This window comes from Babylonia areolata, chromosome 3 (genome assembly GCF_041734735.1).
Source record: "Babylonia areolata isolate BAREFJ2019XMU chromosome 3, ASM4173473v1, whole genome shotgun sequence".
In the NCBI taxonomy this organism is placed as follows: domain Eukaryota; kingdom Metazoa; phylum Mollusca; class Gastropoda; order Neogastropoda; family Buccinidae; genus Babylonia; species Babylonia areolata.
Genome location: NC_134878.1, coordinates 21,824,202 through 21,832,329, shown reverse-complemented (window position 1 = coordinate 21,832,329; position 8,128 = coordinate 21,824,202). Strand labels below are relative to the sequence as shown.

The following is an 8,128-nucleotide window of genomic DNA, read 5'->3' as shown; positions in this document are numbered from 1 at the left end:
TCTTTCGTTCGTGGGGTGCAACTCCCATGTTCACCGACTCGTATGCACACGACGGAGTGAGCTTTTACTTGTATGACCGTTTTTATCCCGCCATGTAGGCAGCCATATTCCGTTTTCGGGGGTGTGCATGCTGGGTACGTTCTTGTTTCCATAACCCACCGAACGCTGACATGAATTACAGGATCTTTAACGGGCGTATTTGATCTGCTTGCGAAAGGGGGGGGGGGGTCAGGCACAAGCAGGTCTGCATCAGTATATGAATCGGAAAGAAAATCTCCACTCTTTACCCACCAGACACCTTTACCGAGATTCGAACCCGGGACCATCAGATTGAAAAAGTCCAAACGTTTTAGACCACCGGCATCGGCTGTTGTGCCCGTCACTGAATAAAAGAAATCAAACTCCACTCTGTGCCCCCCGGTTCCCCTGTATTCAAAACGGAAGCTCACCTTGTTCAGTCATGCTTTCGTTTGATGATAAAGCGACACCCCTACCCCCATTCCCCCCCCCCCACCCACACACACACACACCCCTCCCTTCTTCCACCTGCCCCGCAACACACTTTCACCTCTCCATTCTCTTTCTTTCTCTCCTTCCCTCTCTCCCTCACTCTCTCTCTTTCTCCCATGCCTTTTCCCCCAATGACCTAAAAGAGCTCCCGAAACGAACGCCAATGCTTCATGCTTTGTGTGTGTGTGTGTGTGTGTGTGTGTGCGTGTGTGTGTGTGACGGTGTGTGTGTGTGTGTGTGTGTGTGTGTGTGTGTGGCTGTGTGAGCGAAGCGAGCCCGTCGAGGCAGGTGTTTGTGAGCACTGAGGTCTCCGTTCAGTTCAGATTTCAGCCGAGTGCCGAGGTCGTGTCAAGTACAGCGACTACTACTAATGGAGTGCACATGTAAACAGACCAGATTCGAACCCCCGCCACCTCAAGTCTCACAACAACAACATGCGACAATGATTTGTTGTTGGGCTACTAGTATATGAGTTGAAAACACGAACCAGATGAATGATCTACACTGTGCTTGTGTAAACAAAGGAGGGGTGGGGTGGGGAAAGCTTTGAAGTCTGTGTGCCGTGTGTTGAGGTTGTGGAGTTGTGTTGTGTGGTGTGGTGTGGTGTGGTGTAGCACACCGTACCTTTTACTGCCTTTTCCGCTACGGGCCTGTTCGGTTCGGTTGGTTGGTTTGATTTGACTTTTTGATAAGAAAAACAACGACAACAACAACAACAACAAAAACCCCAACAGCAACACTGGATTGTTCGTTCCTCCCAAGTCGTGGTAAGTGTGTGTGTGTGTGTGTGTGTGTGTGTGTGTGTGTGTGTGTGTGTGTGTGTGTGTGTTGGTGGGTGTTGGTGGGTGTGGGGGATGTGTGTGTGTGTGTGTGTGTGTGTGTGTGTGTAAACCTATAGTTGTGTTGTTGGTTGTGTTGTTTTCTGAAATCCCCCCACGTCCATAAAGGGGATCAAGGGTTGAATAAATCTCTCTTGACATACACACACACACACACACACACACCACCACCACCACCCACCCCACCCACACACACACACAAACACTGACCCACCCACACACACACACACATCCACACACCCACATCCACACACACACACACCAACCCCCCATCCCCAACTCTCCATATATATATATATATATATATATATATATATATATAGAGAGAGAGAGAGAGAGAGAGAGAGAGAGAGAGAGATCCACGTGTGTGTGTGTTGTGTTGTGTTGCGTTGTTGTGCTCAGGTGTTGTCATACGCGTTTTTGTCCGAAGCACTCACTTTCACACGCGAAGCTTCACGAGTTCTAAACGTTTTCAGACACAAACAAGTCAGTATTGATCCAGTGTTAGGTCAGTGACATACTGACAACAAGGACTGTACGTGGCACCCAACTGACGTATTGAGCATCAGTGACCTGTCAAGTGTCACATTGACTCCCCACCCAACATGGAAACTGAACTAAATTTAGAACGCCGGGATTTTCTCCCTCACGTTGCTTACTGTATATGACATGTCATGTTTAAAAGCGAAGGGAATTTCTTGACGGAAACTGGTTTTCTGTTTTTCTTGTTGTCTTGCTCTGTGTGATCTCACCTAGAGGAAATCTTACTTGTTCACGACCAAGTATTACACAGAATCTATTTTTTTTGTTGGTCGGCCAAAGTATCATACCTCACCCACCCTCCAAACCTAGTGTGCGTGTGTGTGTGTGTGTGTGTGTGTGTGTGTGTGTGTGTGTGTGTGCGTTTGCGTGTGTGTGTGTGTGTGTGTGTGTGTGTGTGTGTGTGTGTGTGTGTGATCTCTCCTAGAGGAAATCTTACTTGTTCAGCCAAGTATTACACAGAATCTTTTTTTGTTGGTCGGCCAAAGTATCAGTCATACCTCACCCCCCCTCCAAACCTAGTGTGTGTGTGCGTGCGTGCGTGTGTGTGCGTGCGTGCGAGAGAGAATTTATTCCACCCGGAAGGGACCTGAACAAGGAAGAGGAAGAGAGAGAGAGAGAGAGAGAGAGAGAGAGAGAGAGAGAGAAGGTGTCTTTTGCACACGATGGAGAGAGGTAATGGATGTGTGTGGGTGGTGGGGGGTGGTGGTGGTAGTAGAGGCCACGGGGGACTGAGAGAAAAAGAGGTGGGGGCGGGAGGGGAGCGAGGGGGTGAGGGGGCGTAATAGGCGGGAGGGAAAGGGAAACGAGAGAGGACACACGGGGGTTAGCCGGTTCAAGTATGTATTTATGGAACATTTGGGATTTATTCAGATGAAAGTTGACAGCCGCGGCCTCAAATCAAGAACGGGGCATTTGCCTGCCGCCCGCCGGGGCCGGGGCCGAGAAAAAAAGAAAAGAAAACAATCTGCGGGTCTGATGCTGCTGCCCGGGGTCCGCAGATGTCAGTGTAGGGCCTGCCTGCCACGGTGCCTGACCTACCGCCCCCCCCCTTCCCCCCTGCACCCCCCTCCTTCCCCCCCCCCCCCCACACATACACATACCCTCCCACCCACCTCGTTCCGTATGTTCGCACGCAGAGCACAAACAGTGAAACACCCGCCTCAAAGATCAGAGTTCGGTATATGGTTTTGAAAACACACGCGTACCCGCACACACACACACACATATACACGCACACACACGCGCGCGCACGGCTCACATACACATACGCACGCGCGCGCACATACACACACACACACATACATACACATACAACCACAACACACACACACACACACACACACACACACACACACACACACTCACACATACACAACACACACACAAACACACACACACACACAACACACACACACACACAAACACACACACACACACACCAAACTGATGCTGGTTGTGTAAAAGAAGAAGCAGAAGAGGAAGGAGAGATAAGAGGGAGAGAGGAAATTAATTTTAAACTCTGTCTGTCTGTCTATCTGTCTCTCTCTGTCAGGAATTTGTTGAGGAAAATAATGTAACTAGGGAGTATCAAGCTGGTTTTAAGCGAGGATATTCAACAACTGACCATATGTTTACCCTTTTGGCCTTAATTCAGAAACAGTTTTCTTATAATCGCAAACTTTATGTTGCCTTTACTGATTTTGAAAAGGCGTTTGATTCTATTAACAGGAACATATTATGGCCTATCTTAATTAAACATGGTATTAGAGCTTTTTAATTGTGTTAAGAGTATGTATAATGTTATAAAAACAAGAATCAGATCTGGAGACAAACTTACTGACTATATTAATTGTACTAGAGGTGTGAAACAAGGCGATGTGTGCAGTCCTATCTTATTTTCATTAATCATAAATGAATTGGCAATAGAAGTAATAGAGAAGGGTAGGCATAGTGCTATGTTTACAATTGATTATTTTGAATTGTTTGTTTTATTACTAGCGGATGATATAGTTTTGTTCTCAGAAACTGTTACTGGTTTACAGTCTCAACTAAACAGCATGAAAAATGCAGCAAGTAAATTACAGTTATATTTTAATTTGAATAAAAGTAATATTATTGTATTTATGAAGGGGGGGGGGGGGGGGGGGGGGGGGTATTTGGCAGCGAGGGAAATGTGGTTTTTTTTTATGGTGTTTCATTGTCTGTTGTGAATGCTTATAAATACCTTGGAATATTTTTTTCAACTCGTTTGTTTTGTAGCAGCATGTAGAGACCTGTCTAGTAGAGCAAGGAATGCATTGATGTTTGTGTTAAGGAAATTGTTTGTATTGAACAGCAATTCTTTGGATCTTTTTCTGAATTTTTTTATGCTCAAATACAACCCATTGTGCAATATGGATCAGAACTGTGGGGACTGGATAAAAAAGCTATTGTGCATTGTGAGTCAGTGCATTTGTTTGGGCTAAAAAAAAAGTTCTTAAGGGTTAGTATGAGAACACCAAATGACTTAGTTTATGGTGAGACGAATAGGTATCCTATTTGTATTAACTCTGCAGTTACATGTGTCAGTTATTGGCTAAAATTATTAAAAATAAATAATGATAGATTGCCACGAAAAGCTCATGACATGTTGTATGATTTAGACTGGAAGGGAAAAAATAACTGGGTTTCTAATGTACGATTATGTTTATTTGAACTTGGTTTTGGGTATGCTTGGGTTAATCAAGGAGTGGGTGACGAAAAATTATTTGTGCGAATTATCCGCCATCGACTGATTGACTGCAGATGGCAAGATTGGGAAAATCGCATTAAGTATAGTGACAGATTTGATTTACATAGAGTGTATAGTTCGACTCATTTAGTGAAGAAATATCTGTCTCTGAATTTAGATCGTTATTTACGATTTATCTTGACCAGAGTTAAATTTGGCATAACCGAAATTAATGTTCATCAGTTTCGCTGTGACAATAGAAATAAATTTGCTTTGTTATGTCCATTGTGCAAAGTCTCTATTGAAGTTCATTTTGTTTTGATGTGTCCTGCTTTGCATCATCTTCGTGTGAAATTATTACCTAATAAGTATTATACAGATCCATGTTTGTTCCGATTAGGTCTACTGATGGCTTCTAGCAATGAAAATATCGTTCGTAGTTTGGCACTTTATCTGTTCAAAGCATTTCAGCTGCGAGTATCTCTTGTATCATAAATTTTGTGAGGACCTGTGGTGCTCATCTATGTATTGATTATTAACTCTGTTGTTGCTCCTCTTCGTATGGGCCATGGCCTTAAATGAATAAAATATCTCAGTCTCAGTCTCTCAGACTGTCTGTCTGTCTGTCTCTCTCTCTCCACGCCGAGGCCTGTTATGTATTCGGGTGACTTAAGAAAGATGTATATGAACGTACAAAATTGTGTAATGTTACTTTTATTTTCTGTGAGTGTTTGTGAGTGTTTTATAGTGGGCATAATTATGATTTTATAACCCCACCATGTCACAAAGGCTATCCAATAAAACAACTAATGTAATGAAAACTTGATTCAAAAAAAAGAAGTCAAAACCGTCAATCTTCCTATTGACCATAGGTGACACGACTCTTTCGTGCAGGTGAGGCTTCAGTTGGGGGAGATGGGGGGGGGGGGGGGGGTTCCGTCTGTTACGAAAGTACCCATTATTTTCAGTTCAAAACTCAAAGTCAGCAAACGACCTTCTGCCTCAGTCCGTCCTCAGTCGATCGTATCAGCAACAGATGGGTTATTGAGAGAAACCCCCCCCACCTCGCAAAATGATCAGGTGCCACAGACAGGTCCAAACTATACACGACTAGTACCACACAAAGCCAGCCTCACTCAGGGGCTTTAACAAAATCACACAGTTTGATTGACCCCCCCACCCCCCACCCCCACCCCGCCCTCCGGAAATGAAGCGCCGTTTTGACCAACAAAAGTGGCCAGCGTGATCAGTGAGGCAAAACCAGTCGCAAGGATTCTCTCCTTCCCCCCCCCCCCCCCCCCCCCGCCCCACCCCACCTCGAACTCAACTCCACTCTTCAGACCAAGATCACAGCCCTGGAACAACTTGATCTTAACCCTTTTGACTGCCATGAAAGTAAACAACAACACAAAGTAGTGTTTCAAGTCATGAATCAGTGTCCGCCTCCCCCCCCCCCTCCCCATCCCCCCCCCCCTCCCAACCCCCCAAGATCAGCCAGAATGTGAGAAAATGGCCTGGAGATAAACCACTCTAAACGAATGTGTGAATTTTCAGCCTTCCACGGTTATTTCTCTTTCTTTTTGAAGTCATCAGTAACAGTCACTATGACCCTGAATTGAACGCGCACGGCAGTCAATGGGTTAATCAAAGACGCCAGCCAGCTCTAGGTCTTTACCCCCCCACCCCACCCCATTGCAAACGCAGTCATCCGAGGCTTGCCCGAGCTTACAGGAACGGGAACTAACGAAGAGGAACAGGATGCCCTACGGCACGGGTATTCAAAGTTCCTGCATTAGGCTCTACCCATATGAAGGGTCTTTGCCGGGGGTCTGCTGATACCATCGCGGGTTGTATAGGTGAGGTAAGGAGGAAGCTGGCCGCCAAAGTGTTGACCAACACGTCGTGTCCGCTGCTGTGAAAACAAAACATGGCCGCCACGGTTTTAAAGAGACCCACTCGACTGATGAAAGTCCCGTCGTTCACAACAGCGCAATGTCACCTCCCGTTCCTGGCTTGGCTTGCCTCCCTCTTGACATCCCCAATACGCCCTGTAGGGGGGTATCTTTGATAGCACCGCCCTGTAATCCCCGCTCCGAGGGTTTGTCTTTAAGTTGTCGGTCAGTTGACCTCCCTATCTGCGCCCCCCTCCCTTAGCCCCCCCACCCCACCCCCCCAAACCCCCACCCGCAAGTGGACTTGGATCAGTTTGATTTCAATGTTGACTCCCCTAACACCAGGAGGCAACGGAATGCAGCCATGGGGCAGATGAAGGGGCAAGAGTGTGGCATGGGGTGGTGGTGGTGGTAGTGGTGGAAGGGAGGTGGGTGGTCGGGTGGGGGGGGGGGGGGGGGGTGAGGGGGGATAGTCCTCCTGAGAAAGACATGTATGTATCAGAAGAAATTTGTAAATAATTCAACGTTAACGATGATTTCGTTTCGCCCAAGCCATGCACGGATGTGAGGTTGAAGATCCTGTAATCCATGTCAGCGTTCGGTGGGTTATGGAAATAATAATATACCCAGCATACACTCTCCCAAAACCGGAGTATGGCTGCCTACGTGGCGGGGTAAAAACGGTCATACACGTAAAAGCCCACTCGTTTCCATACGAGTGAACGTGGGAGTTGCAGCATACGAACGAAGAAGTAAAAGAAGAAGAAGAAGAAGAAGAAGAAACACCGCAACCCACACAAGAGCAACAACAAACCCAGACATAAATAATATAATCACCCGCCACACATGCATATACATTAGGACGCAAACCAGCAGCACACTAGAGCAAGTTTATATGCCCAGACTAATGTACACAGTAGTCAAAAAATTCTTAGAACGTACGCACCAAGACACACTACGGGGCAATGGCTGCTCAGCCAGACGATAAGTAATAAGGGATTCGTTCGTCTATTTATTTATTTACAGTCTGTTCATCCAAGATGCTGATATTAGACAGAAAATGAATGTCGTTGTTGTTGTTGTTATTGTTGTTGCTGTTGTTGTTATTGTTATCATTGTTGTTATTATTATTAGTAGTAGTAGTAGTAGTAGTAGTAGTAGTAGTAGTATTTCTATTATCACGATTATTGTTATCATTATTTAGAATTCCTTCTTTCTGAAAATCTATGGCAGGGGAAGAACTATTCAACTGAAGTAATGAAGGGAAAGGCATGAGAAAAATTGCGTATGAGCTCATGAAAAATTAAATACGATACTGGAAAAAAAAAACAACAACAACAAAAAACAAAGGACCTGGGCGCGAAGTATGGAAGGCTATAAGAACAGAAGAAAGAAAAAAAGAAAAAAGAAAAAAAGTAAAATCTAAAATGTGGGAGAAAAAGAAAAAGGATGGAGGCCCCACTAAGATCTACAGCCCTTCAAACAAAAACATCACTTGTATCTGAAGAGATTTGTTAACAACTCGCTGGACCCTACAGGCCAAGTGGACAACGTCCACCCCCCTGGAGAGGAGAGGAGAGGAGAGATTGATGTAACTCACCCGGCCCGCTGCTTGCTAGTGGGCCACTAAAGGC

General features: G+C 45.6%; 1 long non-coding RNA gene across 1 annotated transcript in view; it reads left to right on the top strand.

Moving 5' to 3' along the window:
* Positions 1-853: 853 nt before the first annotated feature.
* LOC143279844 (uncharacterized) overlaps positions 854-8,128 on the top strand; it is a 236,509-nt gene continuing 229,234 nt past the window's right edge. Inside the window, exon 1 of the long non-coding RNA XR_013054960.1 lies at positions 854-1,277. This is a non-coding gene — a long non-coding RNA (uncharacterized LOC143279844). The remainder of the gene's footprint in view (positions 1,278-8,128) is intronic.